This window comes from Vulpes vulpes, chromosome 7 (genome assembly GCF_048418805.1).
Source record: "Vulpes vulpes isolate BD-2025 chromosome 7, VulVul3, whole genome shotgun sequence".
NCBI lineage: Eukaryota > Metazoa > Chordata > Mammalia > Carnivora > Canidae > Vulpes > Vulpes vulpes.
The window spans coordinates 60,796,548-60,813,531 of record NC_132786.1 but is presented as its reverse complement, the minus strand read 5'-3'; the positions used below and the strand labels follow the sequence as shown (position 1 = coordinate 60,813,531).

Sequence of the window (16,984 nt, the reverse complement as noted above, 5' to 3'; positions counted from 1 at the left end):
CACGGCCCACCCCGCACGCTCACCGCCGCACCGAAGTACTTGTGCTCCCCTTAAAAAAAATGTGCCACCGGGCATGAGCAGTGTTGCTTTTTCACTTCTGTGCTGAAGTATTCAGATCCCAAGGCTCGTTTCCGCCCTTTACCTGCCCTATCCCTGCCGTCCCTTTCTGTCTTCACGGGCTTTGCTGAAATCCTGCCGAGATTTCTAGGGACACGGCAGCGTCATCGTCCTTAACGCAGGTTTTTTTTGTTGTTGTTTCTTTTTCTCTATAACATGAAATAAATATCCCGTGTCACAATTACTATACGAGGTGGCCCGGAAAGGCAGGAAAGGGCTAAAGGAATTTAAATTATTTTTGTCTTGAAGATGCTTTCAAGGCGAGCTAGTTCTGTAGGAGGCAGCCAGGAGGCCTGTGTTGCTCCTCGCACAGGAGGGCAGGGACGGGGACCTGGGAAGGCGGCGGCCTTGCTCGGGGGCCTGGGGATTGGGCTTGAGTGGCCTGCGAGCTGGGCTCCGCACATCACCGCCGGCCTCCCGCCAGCGCTCCTGCTCCTCCTGCTGTTGCTAGCAAACCCCGAGGTGCAGACGGTTGGGGGGATACCATGGGCATCGGACTAATCCGCATGAGCATTTAGCCATAAGGCATTCCGCCTTTCGTGTGTGACGGGCGCCCCCCCGTCGACCCGCCGTCAGCAAAATGTACTTTTGTGGTATTTTCTCCCTGTGGCCGATAGCCATCTTCTGACCTATTCACATCTTCTTGCCGGGACATCATCCTGTCCACATTACCGTGGATTAGGATTAAGGGAAGCGACATAGTCTTGTATACTGTCCTCACTGATTTGACGTTTCTGCGAGCTGGCGTACGGATGCCACCTGACGTACGGTGGAGGGGAGCCGCGCGGGCGGCCTTCGGCTTCACCCGCTGACCTTGAACAAAGCCATCCAAACCACAAACGAGAGTTGCTGCACTAATAGGAATAGCCCCGGGAAATATTTAGGCAAGTGCGGCGTTCTCATTTCCATAAAGCTGTAGCCGCAGCTTTTTTAATTCTATGATTTTATAACAGCGAAAGTTCATGTTTTTGTGAACCATTTAGGAGGGAAAGTGTACCCCCCCCCCCCACGCCTCAAGTCTAATATTAGATTACCTCTAATTTGACCTCTGGTTCCATCTTCATTCTCACAAGTGTTTAAAGCTGTAAGCCTTTCATATTCACTCACATAACTCAGTGGCCCATGTGCACGTAGTTTAGGAAATTGTACGCTTGCCTGGGCTTTGCAGAAGCAAAGTGATCTTTTTTTCTTCTTCTTTCTTTCTTAACCCTCATTACAGAATACAAACTGTTTGTTTAATTATGCCATGCTAATTTTTAAATCCATAATGCATTTTGAAGCATGTTGACAGTTTATTTAAAACCTGATCAACAGTAGATTTTTTTTTTTCTAATCAGAAACAGTGCAGCAAAACCAAAACAAGTTTCAGTGCCCAAATTATGTGGCAAGACAGAATGGTATGGTTTGGGCAGACCCCCATCTGTCTGCCTTCAGCCCAGGGCGTGATCCTGGGGTCCTGGGATCGAGTCCCACGTCGGCTCCCTGCATGGAGCCTGCTTCTCCCTCTGCCTGTGTCTCTGCCTCTTTCTCTCTCTCTCTCTCTCTCTGTCTCATGAATAAATAAATATAGTCTTAAAAAGAAAATAGTATGGCTTCTTCTTTTTTTTTTTAAATCATTTTAACACATCTTCATTTCTTGATCTGGAATTCGATAAGAAGCGTATTAAGTATGTTTCAGCATTTACTGTTCACCTCTGAGACGTCGACAGCCAAGTGGGGCTGCCGTTCGCTTTGGAAGACAGGACACGAGCTCTAAGCACATTCCACTTCTGTCTGTGGCTTGCAGCGCAGGGAAACTGTTCCAGAAGCCACACACACAGTGCTCTGGGGATGGCTGTAGTTGGACTCCACGAGAACAGAGCCTCAGCTGGGAACTGCAAATAGTGATTATGACTTGGGACAAATCAGTGAGCTTCTAATTATGCCCCCCGACCTGAAATGAGCGAGTACCCTCCTACAAAATACATGTTGTATCAGACTTCTCTTTACAAAATACCAGCTTCTGATTCATTTTTAGAGGGAGTTCATTTCAAGCTTTTGTTTCAGGGGCATGCCATTCATGTAACTGGGGGAGTCATTTGCTCTCCAATGGTTGAGTAACAACAGACAGGCAAAAATGGGCCATAAAATGAAGATGCCGCTGCTTCATATGGAGTTTAAGTGCACACTATTCTAATTTCTGTAGGATTACCAACTTATCCTAAAGTAACATTTGCGTAAAATTTCAGTCTAAGAAGGAATCCATTTAAATGAAGACACAGACATGGCATATAGAGTTATACGTTGCACTAAAGTAACCTTTCTTACATACTTACTTGCTATATATAAGATCTGTTGGTCTGTCCAACTCAGGAGGACTTGAGATACGTTTCGTGGCTGATTATATGGTACCAAATTGGAACAGCTAAATGACATTCTTTAATGAACACTTTCCACGAGTTGCTTTCTCACAATAGAATGATTATTTTGACTTGCAAATGTTGCTCCTGGGGACTGATTTGATGTGCTCATGCACTGCAATTCAATTTTTGAAAATAACCTAACAGGTTACTGCTAAAATTAAATGACATCACAGGCATCACGCAGCAAAGGAAGCCACACACAAAAGAATGCTTGCTGCATGATCCCATTTATATCACGTTCGAGAATAGACCAAACTTATCAATGGTGACCGAAGTCAGGATGATGATTTCTGGGTGGGAGATGTTGGGGGTGGGGGTGCTGGAGGTGGTGCAAGCAAGGTTATTAAGTGGGAAGGAGCAAGAGGGACATTTCTGGGCTGCTGGAAATATTTTATATCTTAATCTCAGAGCTGGTTGCACATGTAAATTCATATTTTAAAAGTTCATGAGGCTGTCAATTTAAGAATAGTACACTTTACACACTTCCTGTGTTTTAGACCTCAATAAAGAGGTTTTTGGGGTTTTTTTAGGAAAGGATATTAAAAATGAAATGTTTGACAAATTTTGCTGTAACACCATGACCCCAGCTGCTATGAGTGATTTTATTTACCTCTGTCTGCAGCTTTCATCTGTTTGTTCCTAAATACCGCCTAAAGAAATGAACTTTGAAAAAGTGATTTCACAGCAACTGCAGAGAGCTATAGATTAAACTGTTCCAGCTGCCCAAAGAGGGTTAAAAGTATTCAGTTAGGTAAATTAGTGATTTCACATTCCGAAACTCAATTCTTTCCGGATCAAGCATAAAAGGCATTTGCTCTTGGAAGACCAAGAAAGAATTCATGCAGTTCCCATTAGTCTAAAAATAAATAATAAATAAATAAATGTCTGAGTCATGGGTTGCATTTTGTTGGAGTTCAGTGGCTTCAAGTGTAGGAAGAAAATGATCTATTCTCTGAATACTTGTGCTACCCCTAGCCCATTGGAATGAAAACAAAATTACTCTGAGAAAAGTGAAATCCATGAATTATTCCATTGAATTTATTCATATTTTGAGTTATTCCAATTCAAGTAGTTCTTGCATGAGCAACCTGATTCAAAACAAAACAAAACAAAAACAAACAAACAAAAAACCACCTAAATAAAGTGGCTTTGTTTGTATTGGATCAAAGCGGGGAAAAGGTTGTGATTTTTGAAGCTATTGTGGAGTTGTCATTCCAGCACAGATACTGAGACTCAAACCCACACTGGGGTGTGAATCCCAGCTCAACTACACACTACCCACCCGGTCAACTTTTTTTAGCCTCAGATTTCTCATTGGTAAAACAGGCATTTAATGCTCACTGAGCTATGTTAGCATAATGATTGGATGGAAGTAATTAGCACGGTTCCCAAACGGTTTGCCAAGGTACCCTGGGCTCCTGCAGCGAACCCAGAGGAGCAGTGGGATGTAGTTTTATGTTCAAGGGAAGCCCCACCATACTTAACACCTGCCAACCACTAGAAGAATTAGAATCTCAACGTAGCTCACAGTTTCAGCGCTATTAGATTATGCTGCTGTGCAAAGCTGGGTTTTGGGTGGTTACTGCCGCAAAAGGCAACTACTACGTGACACTCGGCATGGAACTCGAAATGAGGGTGGCAGTGTCCAAGTTGATTCCAAAGTTTAAGGTGCTGAGCAATGCCTAGCTGGCAAATATAGCCCACCGGTAAATAATTGGTATCACTTACATCTCTAGAACATCTTTATTGACTCAGCCTGCATTTGGTAGGGTGTGCACTCAATCTACTCCCTCTCCTTCCTTCCCTTGGTCCCCATCGTGTCTTTAACTGCAATCTCTGTGATTTGAAATGTTGATTGGAACCTCAGTAAATCAAAAAGATTTACTGTAAATCAAAAGGTAATTATGTCAGACCTTCCTTAAGACATGTACTTGAATATTCCTAACTTCCAAAACAATTAAGGGAAACAGCCCCGTTTCTTGCAAGCTAGTTGTTGGGCACCGCGTCCCCTTTCAGGCTGACAACACTTTAAGTGTAGCGTGCTACGGAGGAACGTTCTTAGAGCCACATGCCTACATCCTGTGGGATAGCACGGTCGCCTCTGGCTGATGGCAGTTCGCGCGGGCAGCAGGAGGACAGGACGTGTGCCAGTTTTACAAAAGTAAGGTGGTCCACTTCTGCATGTAATTTATAGTTTGCATGCTGCCGTCCTCACTTGTTCAACGTCGAGCGCGTTTTATAATGTATAGAAAAGCCAAATTTCCTTGAACACCAAAGCCATTTGGGAAGTAACTTTTCAGTGTGATTCTCCAAATGCTTGCGGTAAAAGTACGAAGGGACTTGAATCATTTTCCCATAATTAGTTTCAGTTCTGGAGGTCTGCCCCTTCTCCCTAACCCTACCGCCTTGCATGCATGCCGATTCCAATGGAAGCTAGTGGAAAATTCCTATCCCCTTTCACTCCACCGCCAGGAGTTATAAAAAGCATGTCATTCAGAATTGACTTTTTCTTCTGCATGCTTTAATTTTTACTCACAACTTAAAGGGGGGAAAAAAAGTCCTTTCAGGAGATATTTCTCTTTAAATGGGGTGAGGGGCCCAGCATCACTGTGAGCCACCATGGACTGGCTGACTCACTTCGCGTCACCCTTAGGGGTCAGATGCTGACATCACCAAGTGCTGATCGAGGGGCAGTACACCTGATGGAGACACCACCTCCTCCTCCTCCTCAGAGCTCCAGGGACTCTGGTTCACACTAATCACTCATGACTTCAGTGGGAGCAGCAGCTCACATGCAAGTGGGAATGAGGGGTGAGGGGAGAGGCAGGAAGTGGGAATGAGGGTGGGAGGAGAGGCAGGAAGTGGGGATGAGGGTGGGAGGACAAGGAGGAAGTGTGAATGAGGGTGGGGGGAGAGTCAGGAAGTGGGAATGAGTGTGGGAGGACAAGTAGGAAGTGTGAATGAGGGTGGGGGGAGAGTCAGGAAGTGGGAATGAGTGTGGGAGGACAAGTAGGAAGTGGGAATGAGGGTGGGGGGAGAGGCAGGAAGTGGGAATGAGGGTGGGAGGAGAGGCAGGAAGTGTGAATGAGGGTGGGGGGAGAGGCAGGAAGTGGGGATGAGGGTGGGAGGACAAGTAGGAAGTGGGGATGAGGGTGGGGGAGAGGCAGGAAGTGGGAGGGTGGGAGGACAAGTAGGAAGTGGGGATGAGGGTGGGGGAGAGGCAGGAAGTGGGAGTGAGGGTGGGAGGACAAGTAGGAACTGTGAATGAGGGTGGGGGGAGAGGCAGGAAGTGGGGATGAGGGTGGGAGGACAAGTAGGAAGTGGGGATGAGGGTGGGGGAGAGGCAGGAAGTAGGGATGAGGGTGGGAGGACAAGTAGGAAGTGGGGATGAGGGTGGGGGAGAGGCAGGAAGTGGGGATGAGGGTGGGAGGACAAGTAGGAAGTGGGGATGAGGGTGGGGGAGAGGCAGGAAGCGGGAGTGAGGGTGGGAGGACAAGTAGGAAGTGTGAATGAGGGTGGGGGGAGAGGCAGGAAGTGGGGATGAGGGTGGGAGGACAAGTAGGAAGTGGGGATGAGGGTGGGGGAGAGGCAGGAAGTGGGGATGAGGGTGGGAGGACAAGTAGGAAGTGGGGATGAGGGTGGGAGGACAAGTAGGAAGTGGGGATGAGGGTGGGAGGAGAGGCAGGAAGTGGGGATGAGGGTGGGAGGACAAGTAGGAAGTGGGGATGAGGGTGGGGGAGAGGCAGGAAGTAGGGATGAGGGTGGGAGGACAAGTAGGAAGTGGGGATGAGGGTGGGGGAGAGGCAGGAAGTGGGGATGAGGGTGGGAGGACAAGTAGGAAGTGGGGATGAGGGTGGGGGAGAGGCAGGAAGCGGGAGTGAGGGTGGGAGGACAAGTAGGAAGTGTGAATGAGGGTGGGGGGAGAGGCAGGAAGTGGGGATGAGGGTGGGAGGACAAGTAGGAAGTGGGGATGAGGGTGGGGGAGAGGCAGGAAGTGGGGATGAGGGTGGGAGGACAAGTAGGAAGTGGGGATGAGGGTGGGAGGACAAGTAGGAAGTGGGGATGAGGGTGGGAGGAGAGGCAGGAAGTGGGGATGAGGGTGGGAGGACAAGTAGGAAGTGGGGATGAGGGTGGGAGGACAAGTAGGAAGTGGGGATGAGGGTGGGGGGAGAGGCAGGAAGTGGGGATGAGGGTGGGAGGACAAGTAGGAAGTGGGGATGAGGGTGGGAGGACAAGTAGGAAGTGGGGATGAGGGTGGGAGGAGAGGCAGGAAGTGGGGATGAGGGTGGGAGGACAAGTAGGAAGTGGGGATGAGGGTGGGAGGAGAGGCAGGAAGTGGGGATGAGGGTGGGAGGACAAATAGGAAGTGGGGATGAGGGTGGGGGGAGAGGCAGGAAGTGGGGATGAGGGTGGGAGGACAAGTAGGAAGTGGGGATGAGGGTGGGGGAGAGGCAGGAAGTGGGGATGAGGGTGGGAGGACAAGTAGGAAGTGGGGATGAGGGTGGGAGGACAAGTAGGAAGTGGGGATGAGGGTGGGAGGAGAGGCAGGAAGTGGGGATGAGGGTGGGAGGACAAGTAGGAAGTGGGGATGAGGGTGGGAGGACAAGTAGGAAGTGGGGATGAGGGTGGGGGGAGAGGCAGGAAGTGGGGATGAGGGTGGGAGGACAAGTAGGAAGTGGGATGAGGGTGGGAGGACAAGTAGGAAGTGGGGATGAGGGTGGGGGAGAGGCAGGAAGTGGGGATGAGGGTGGGAGGACAAGTAGGAAGTGGGGATGAGGGTGGGAGGAGAGGCAGGAAGTGGGGATGAGGGTGGGAGGACAAGTAGGAAGTGGGGATGAGGGTGGGAGGAGAGGCAGGAAGTGGGGATGAGGGTGGGAGGACAAGTAGGAAGTGGGGATGAGGGTGGGGGGAGAGGCAGGAAGTGGGGATGAGGGTGGGAGGACAAGTAGGAAGTGGGGATGAGGGTGGGGGGAGAGGCAGGAAGTGGGGATGAGGGTGGGAGGACAAGTAGGAAGTGGGGATGAGGGTGGGGGAGAGGCAGGAAGAGGGAGTGAGGGGTGAGGGGACATGTGGGACGCGGGACTGCGGGTGGGGGGCACACAGGAATCAAGGAGCCGCAGGAGGTTTTCCGGTTGTCAGGGTCTGTTTGTTTCAACCAAGTGTGAGTCATCTCACCCTCGCTTTGCGACCAGAGTCACTGTGGTCGCGCCTGATTCGGCCTGACTCCTGTGAGCAGCTGAGTGTGTCAGGGTAGTAGTTCTTGAATGCCCCCTCCCCGCCCCCCGGAGAAGCCTGGCTTCAGGCTGGAGTGACCTGCCTGCCACCTTGAACTTTGTGGCTTCGCATCTTTGCTGAGTCCCCTCGGCAGAAGGACCTACCCTGGAGCTTTGTGGGACTCAGATGATGAGCGGTTGGTTCCAGTGGAATCTTGGCCTCTGCTGCCGTGGCTCTGGGAGTCCTTTGGCCAAAGGGGGTCAGAGTCAGAACTTGATGGCCCAGGACGCCTATCTTGCATCGCAGCATTCTTCAGGTGTGTGCAGACCTCTTCCTCGACCCTTACACCATCAGTTCTCCGGAGCACGGACGCTCTGGGGAGAAAGTTCATGCCAGCCTAGGAAATGTACTGAAAATCCCGGGGATGTGAATCCTCATACTAAACCTTAAGCCCAGTGGCCGTGAGCTTTCCTCTGGCCCACGTCTGAAAAGCAGCTCTCGGGTCTCCATGGCTGGACGTCTTTGCGGTCCCACAACTGCCCAGGAAGCAGGATCAGGCCAGGCCCCACGATAGAGGAGCTGCGCTATGGCACGGGGAGTGCACCTTATGGGTTTTCACAGGGGTGACTGTAAACCAAACAGACTGAAGCATAATGCTGTCACAGAAACATTGGAACCCAAGGACAAACCGTGGTGCTCCCAGACGCAGGCTCTCGTCTGTAAAGTTGCGTGCGGCTAGAAAATTGAGGTGTTGTCAGGGAGGAGGTGAAGACCGGGAAGGCCAGAGAAAGTGGTGGATGGCTACCTGACAGACCCTTTGTTTTATCCCCCTCTGTCTTCTTGTTAACCTCCGATGACGGAGGCCACCAATACATGTCAAAGAAGAGACGCCCCCCAGCACACGCGGTGTAGATTTCGTTAGCAGGCAGATTGGTCTTGGAAGTCAAGTCAAGGCGCCTTTCAGTCGGGCCAACCGCAGAGGTTCCTGAGACACAGTACAGGAAAAATAGTACACGGCCGTGTCCAATTAAGAAGTGTTGACGTTCACAAAAGGACACAAATATCCACCTATAACCGTACAGTGAGCACACAAATTGTGTCATACACCTAAAATGAAACACTACACAGTAATGGGGAGGGGCAGATTTTAGTACAACAGCAAGGATGGATCAGAGAAGTAATCAACCAGAACCAAAAAAAAAAAAAAAAGAATATGTATGGCATTGCCCCAATTATATGAAATCTAAAAGTTAGCACAATTAGCCTACAGGGACAGAGGGCAGGAGGGTGGCTAGCCTTGGGAGGAAGAGGGAAAGTAGCACCCCTTCCCAGTGGGGAGCATGGTCTCCGACCCCCCAGCGGAAGCCTCAAGGCACAGATTGCACCAAACCCTATGTGCTCTGCATCTTGCCCTGTACACACACACGACAAAGTTGGACTCGTACACGCGGCACAGTGAGATGTTGACAACAACTGATGGTACAGTAGGACAGTTCTCACGATACGCTCCGTGGAAGTTATGCGAATGTGCTCCCTCCCGCTCTCTCTTCCAAAATACCTTGTGTCTGGGCTCCCTGTCCTTGTGCTGACGTGGGGTGGTCCAGAGCCTATGTGGTGGGTGGAAGTGAGGCGAGTAGCACAGGCATCGTGACCGAGTGTCAGGCTAATCCTGACCTTCTGAGGACAGGTCAAAAGGAGAAGCGTGTGCTTCCAGACCATGGCTCAGTGTGGGCCCTGCCGCAGTGTAGGCGAGTCCATCTGCGTGTTGGGGCGCCCTGTGTGCACGCCCGTGGACTCAGGTCCTGCTCCTTAAGGCTTATTTCGCCCACCCCTTATTCCCACAGGGCTGTCCATGGAAGACTGGCATGGTAAGCTTAGCACCTGTACCTGCTTGCTCACAGATCCCTTCCTACGTGAGGACACATAGCCAAGTACGGGCCATTGTCTCCAGACTTCTCTGGCTGAGTTTCGTGATGCTGAGGGTGGCTGCTACCATGTGCACTTACACAACGTCATACGGACGTTTTTAAATCCTTTGGGTTTTACCATTTATATTAGTGTAGGTTCCAGGCCTGGGAGTGGAAAAAAAAAAAAAAAAGCAAAGCTTGGGAGGCGTTGGAACACTGCTGTTGATCAAAGGGCTTAGAAAGGAGACATACTGCTGACAGCCTAGCGTCTCCGTAGCCTGGCATCTCCGCCTTCCTCCGGGGGTGACATGGAAATCCGAATATCCACCCAAACTGGTCTTCTCACTGTTTCCCCGTTCCCCACGTTTGCTCTTATCGTGCTGTGGGCCTGCTTTGGGTGTGACTGTCGTGCGTAGGGTCGAATGGCAGGTGTCAGGGGGACACCGTGAAGCCTGCCACTCTCCTGACCTGCACAGGAAGATGTGCGCACTTTTATTTAAATCCTTGGAGAATGTGTGTTATTCTAAGAAGCTCAGAAATAAAGAAACGTGATTGTGCTTTTGTCAGCTGGGCACCATGCGATGCCACTCTGAGCGTGAGTTTCTTCCGTAAAGGAGGCAGAGAGTTTCTACCTTAAGTGGGCTTGTCACTGCATCCTAAACGTGACGTGTGCCAGCTGCTGTCGCGATGACGATCGACAGCAGCGACCAACTCCATGGCAAAAGTGCCTTAGTCCGTTCTGACCCGTGTTGACTGCTGTCACATGAATGCTCTCCTTTTGGCAAGAGCTCTGTAGGCTTTTTCAACAAACAAGTGGAAGATGCTGGCATCACAATCATGAGCCAACAGCCCCCTCGTTTTTGAAGAGGTGAGCGAGTGGTGCTAGGCTGTCTCCGTGGCCACTGTGGCCAACCTCTTAGGTCAACCAACTTAGGAGTTTGAGTCTCTTAAAACTGAGATGGACACAGAAAGGGTCCCAGCTCAAGGAGAGAGCATTGTGCATTCAACAAATGTTTTCCCTAGGTCTTTCTCCTCCACAGACCACTTATTTGAATGGTAATGGCATTTTGGAAGGAATAACAGTAAAGGGAGGCGACTTTCTTCATGCTAACACTGTGTGTTGCGGCTGTACAACCTTCATGGCTTGGGGCCGACTAATCATGTGGTAATAAGTAGGTTATGTGTATTAAACATTGTCCAATTAGAGGAGAAAGCACATATGGATTTACTGTGTTGTAACCCAGAAGGGGACCATATTTGAAAATATGGACAATTAATCACACATCACAAAATGACCAATGTTTATTTGAGGGAACGATGTTCTGATTAATCTTGATTCTTTAACATGTCACCTAATTATCCCAGCCATTGGTGTTTTTAAGAGCATTTTACTGTTAGAGTTAGGTTAAAACCAATTATGGTTAGGAATTCCTGTTAGTAACACTTCAGTTAAGTTTAAATCTGGATAAGTTTTAAAATTTTCTTAGTGAATTTAACAATCTGTTTCTTAGTAACTAAAAATAATAAGGAATTTCATATACATGCACCAAAGGTTAAGCATACATAATTAGCTTGTGGTCAGATTTTGATTATTTCATGTTATTCAGCAAAATATCTTCGGTCTAGCAGCATTTTTGCACCAGAATTTCTCATTAAGAAGACCAGTTTGCTTAGGGAAGTTTTAAGCTACATCTGTATATAATAATTTTCCAAGATTCCAGAGACTAGATAGTAGTTAATAAAACTCAAAGGAATATTCTAATTATCTTCAGACTAATGTTTATAATTATCAAGCAAACAACCAAGAATTGATAGTATCTGTCGATTCCACAAATCTAATGGCAGAGAAAACGCTTACAGGAGCCCAGAGGAAATGATACCTCTTAGGAATTTTGAATCTTTTTTTTTTTTTTTTTTTTAACCCAGACATGTGGGTTGACGAGTTAACTCCAGAATGGCCACTCAGAAGGCAGTTTGAGGACTGTCCTTCCGTATTAAGTTCCTGCCTTCTATAAAAACAGTACGGACAGGAGCGCAGCATTGCTTATAACTTAATTGGAAGCTGAAATGATTTAAAAAAAAATACGTTTAACAGTAAAGTTTGATTGTTTTAATGGGCCCCACAGCTTTATCTGTGAGCATGATGGAGCAACATAGACAGGAGGTGTGGGAGGAGATGCCGTGGGCAATTTCAGAGCACCGTGTTTCTAGAGAGATGCTCAGCCATGTGATATAAAGATAATTTCCGTCTGCACTTGCGATGGTCCTTTTCCATGTTGAAAGGAAATTCATTATTTTACAGAGCGAAGGTGCGCTTTGAGGTGTACAGCTCAAAGGTATAAGGTCAGATCATTCGCCCTGATAAGAGCGAGTGGAATTATGATCTTCAACATGAGATATGGTACAGATCTCGTTAACTGTGTTTCTGGTATTGTTATTAAAATTAATTGTAATTATAAACCCTGCAGTAGTGTAGCATCTAAGAGTTTCCAACTCACTTTTGCACATTCATCCCCTTATTTGAAACACATAATCCCTTAAAGTCCCTGCTGCAGCCTTATGTTTCTGAAGTACACAGTGGGGGTTTTAGCCAGTTAACTTAGTTGAATAAGGCAAAGGAAGGGTCACTAAGCAAATTTAGTGAATCGTGCTAAAAAAAAAAATAAAATGTTCCTTCCTAAGTGAAAAGGCTACATGCTGCATGATTCCAACTATATGACGTTCTGGAAAAGGCAAAAGTATGAACACAGTAAAAAGATCAGTGGTTGCCAGAGGTTTGGAGGAAGGGAGGGATGAATGGGTGGAGCACAGATGGTTTTTAGGGTGGTGGAAGTACTCCTCATGACACTACAAGGGTGGATACATTTGTCCAAACCTGTAGGTGTACAACACCATGAGTAAACCCTGATGTAAACTGTGGACTCCGGGCACTAATGGTGTGTTAATGTAAGTGCCTCAGTTGTAACAAATGCACCATTTGGTGTGGGGGTCGCTGACAATTGAGGGAGCGATGCAGGGATGTGGGGGCAGGAGGTATATGAGAAATCTCTGTACCTTTGGCTCAACTTTGCTGTGACCTAAAACTGCTCTAAAAAAATAATTCTTTAAAGTTATTTGCTACATATAAAGAAGAGCAAATGAAAGAACAACAAAAAACTGGTATTCTGTAGCTTCAGATTACACTGGAAAGTAACCTCAAAGGCATGCTTGTCTACCGGTAAGAGTATTGACTTCACATGTAAACATGACTTATTTTAGATCTCAGATCTCTTTGAATCTGAATAGCTGTGTCCAAGATAGCTCTTCTTTTGGTATAAAATACCTTTATTCCAAATTCAGGAGAACATGAACAGAACATAGCATTCCCTTTGTTCCAGGTTGGCTGAATTTCTGGGGCTGGCTTGGTCCAGAGATGAAACCCTTTGGAATGACCTCAGGGTTTGTTTTTTTTCCCCCCATCTCTTCCTTGTCCCTCAAAAGGCTCCTCAGGCAAGGAGGAGTAGTGGCTCCCTTGTCCCTCTTGCCCATCTTGAAACAGAAAGACCATCAGACTAACTGTCCTTTACAGAGTCCCACATAATTCAGAAGGTTACACTGAAGAGTATGGCCTCCTTGTTGTGGATTCATGAAATCAGAAAACTTCATGACCCATTTTTTTTTTCTCCTTTTTGCTTTGAACCTGTCTAACTACCAAGATGTGCATTTGGCTGCCAAAGTAGGAATCTCCAGGGTGGAGTGTCTTGAGCCCAGTACCAAGTGTTAATTAGTGAGATACAGAAGCTCGTCCACAATTCAGGTCTACCCTTTATTCCCAGCATTTGCTGGAGCAATCATCCTGAATGTGCCCCTGTCCATCCTAGAGGACAGTACTTAAGATGTCGATGGCAGGTCCTGTCCCCAGGCTGATCAGATTAAGTCACCCTGGTGGAACAGCCACCCTCACATGGAGAAGACTGGTCAGATGAGCACATGTGTCAATATGGTCTAGACAGAATGTGACAAAATTGAGAAATGGAGAGGTTGAATGCTTGCCTCCTTTTAAGACTTTACTAATATCCTCTACCTAAAAAACAACAACTTATGAATGAATATTCACATATAAAAATGATACTTTCTCAAAGAAACTGTGTCAACATGATAAAATAATGTATTTTCTAAGACCTATGTATCTTGACCTCTCTTTAAAAATCACTGTTGTTCACACACACAGAAAAAGTAACATGACATAGTAATAAATATCAGCTTATATTCTTAATGTATATACTTAGTTTGCTTGATTGTTGGTTTTTTTAAAATATTAAATATTGGATGCAGATACTTTGTGAGTTGTCAGATTAATGTAAAGATTTCAAAAGCAATTCATAGACTCTGAGCAGTTGCTCAAAGGGCAGACTGAGGCTGATTTTGGAGCAAAGTAATTACCATCCCAGGCACCCCCTGGGGCTGGTCCCACAGAGGTTTTAATTAGGTTCTAGTTGAATGGCAAAGATAATGGTTGTAGCTGGTTGAAGGAGCCATGATGGTTAAAAGGATTAGACCCACTCCTCAGGGGATTTTAATAGGTTTTCACATCTTTCATCAGCTGGTACGTGCCAAGATTAGGATAAGAAAGAAAGGTGATTTCATGGGGAAATATATAATTAAATTATTAATTTACAGACAGCTAGCATACCTGACTCAGAGTTCAGGTGGTGGAGGAGAGTTCATCCCTTTATTGTCAGACCATATGTGAAACAGTCATTTTAATCCCAATAAATGTTGAAAATTCTTATTCTAAAACACTACCTGTGAAAAAAAAACTTTTTTTACTGGTTTTGATTACATCAGATCATTGATCAGTCTCATTTTAACCATTACTACCATGCTGACGTCAAGGTATTTTTGCTTATACCCATCTGTAGAATGCTGGATGATTTTAAACTCAAATAGAGGACGGAGCAGGTCCTACATTATTTTGCTGGGACTGAATTTTCTTTGAACTTACAAGTGTTACTGTGAAATTCAGGATGTTACCTGAGGGCAACATCCAGAAAAGGGTTGTTACTATCTATCTGTACAGTGTATAGGAATCTGCACATACACCTTCTCTTGGTTACCAAAGAATTTGCCTTTACTCTTCTGAACTACAAAGTGGAATTTGGGGTAATTACTCAAAACACAAGATATTCCCAACTGTGTTTTTGTTTCTTAGCAGCTTTGGCACCATTCTCTTAGAAACAATGGCACATCTTACCTGTAAACATTTGGTAACAAGGCCGTCTGCTCAGTAGCCATCATGTGCCAGGGGCTGCTGAAGTGCTCTGGAATTCCAGTGCAGAGGCCTGCCCTGGGATGCCCGCCCTGTGCTATCTCACACAGGATGCATAGGTGCTGGGAATTACCAGCATTGCTGACTTCGGATGTCAACCAAGTTACTTAACCTCCCAGACCTACTTTCTTTTTTAATTTTTAATTAAAAAAATTATGAGTTATCAGGTAGGTATAAGTGTGTATATTACAATATTTATAGCACATTTAAAAATAATCCTGTGTGTGTGTGTGTGTGTGTGCGTGTGTGTGTAGGCATCTATAGGCATTAAATATTAAGGATGGTTATTTCAGAATGATGGAATTATACATAGTGTGTGTGCTTTGTGCATTCTTTGCATGTTCTAGTTTCTATAATAACCATGGATGACCTTAGTGACAAGGAAAAATGACCATTCAGAAGGAGTTTGTATTGATTTTCCTTTTATGAAAGAGGTTTCAGTGGAGTGACCAAACTGTTAATATAGCCCTCCGCCACCTCCACTCTCCAATGCCCCCGATCTCCTTCACCAGGTCTTTGTCTCGTCACTCACCTACTCTGTGTAGTCCTTACTGCCTCCTGACATGTGTTCTTCCAGGAAGGCCATGGTGTAACGCAGCAAGTCCCCACCAGGGTCAAACCCTTCATCATTGACTTCACCTCACTGATTTATTCCAAGCACTAGAATGCTGCCAGGACACACGGAGGCTTTCAATAAATATTTGTTGAACAAATAAATGAACTTTAATGGTTCCTGCCCAAAAGGACTGGGAGGGGGTAGAGTGGAATTCACTCCTTTACGTTAGTGGGCTAAGAAATAGCACTACATTCATGTTCATTCACACTTCTCCCAACAGTTTTTCTCTACTTTTTCCAGACCCATGGAAAATTCTGGTTTTTGTCAAGGGGTGGGGGGCGGGGTGGGGCGGTGTACGTGCCTTTCCGTGTTTGTTTTCCTATCTAGGTAATCCCTACAAGACTTCCAAACTGCAAAGCACATTGATATTATCTTGACCCATGTTTATAAGTGATTACAAATAGATAGGATTATATCTACCATGCCTGTGCTCTAGAGATAGTCTTGGGACAAAACGGGATAAGGTGAGGGGAGTGCTTTAAAGTGATTCAGTGTTGGGATGCCTGGGTCCCAACTTTCGGATCACAACCTGTTTGTAAACTGTAAACAAGTACATTGATTAAAACAAACCAATTTTCAAATTTTAGTGTGGAGACTTTATGGATCACCTAGTGTCTAAACAAGAAGTAAGACACTATAGAAGTTACATACAGATCCATTTCCTAGTTCTAGACTCTGCAGGCAAATAATCATCTCCCCGTAGTGTGGTACCTACGTAGTTCAGCATGCCAAAAGCCCCATTTAATAAGCAGGGACTACTTGACCATGGAAAGCAAATCTTATATAAACAACAAATACTACATATGCTAAATATTTAGTATATTTTATATAACATGCACAGTAAGCACACAATGTACTAAATATCTTACATAATATATAGTAGACATTATACCTGCATTTTCCAAACTTAAATGTGTTATACTTCCTCTACCATAGTGAAACTTTAATCACCTCTTCATCCCTTACTATATGATGTTTATATATAATTAAATAACGACAGTAACCATTTCCCTGCCATCTGAAACAGGAGCTTTATTCAGCTTATCTGAATGCACAAAATTTGCTGCTAATACTGGACGCAGTCATGTTTCATGATTCAAGATACAACAGATAGAGTTCTGCTCTGGTACTTGGTACTGCAGTCAACCTTTGGCTACAGATATTGTAGGATTTGGGGTTTTCTTTTCTTTAGTGAGCTAAGCTCTGGTTTTTTTGTTTGTTTGAATATATAGCTAAGGAGTGTTTTGCAACCACGCGTGATAAAACACACACTCCCCCATTCCCCACCCCCCAGTCCCCCAGCAGGGATGGGGGTGGGACTGGTGGTCTGAGTGCACCTGAGCCTCTCACCATCAGTTTTTCCCATCGACAGCAATTTTGTTTTTAGCAGAAGTGCATTGTCCCCTTATACGTACACTGC

The 16,984-nt window shown here is 46.2% G+C and overlaps 2 protein-coding genes across 5 annotated transcripts in view; one reads left to right on the top strand and one right to left on the bottom strand.

Moving 5' to 3' along the window:
- The window catches only part of MCPH1 (microcephalin 1), a 236,821-nt gene that overhangs the window by 140,680 nt on the left and 79,157 nt on the right, over nt 1–16,984 (top strand). The window lies entirely within an intron of this gene.
- Nucleotides 1–16,984, bottom strand: part of ANGPT2 (angiopoietin 2) — a 54,061-nt gene that overhangs the window by 33,679 nt on the left and 3,398 nt on the right. The gene's annotated exons all lie outside the window — the stretch shown is intronic.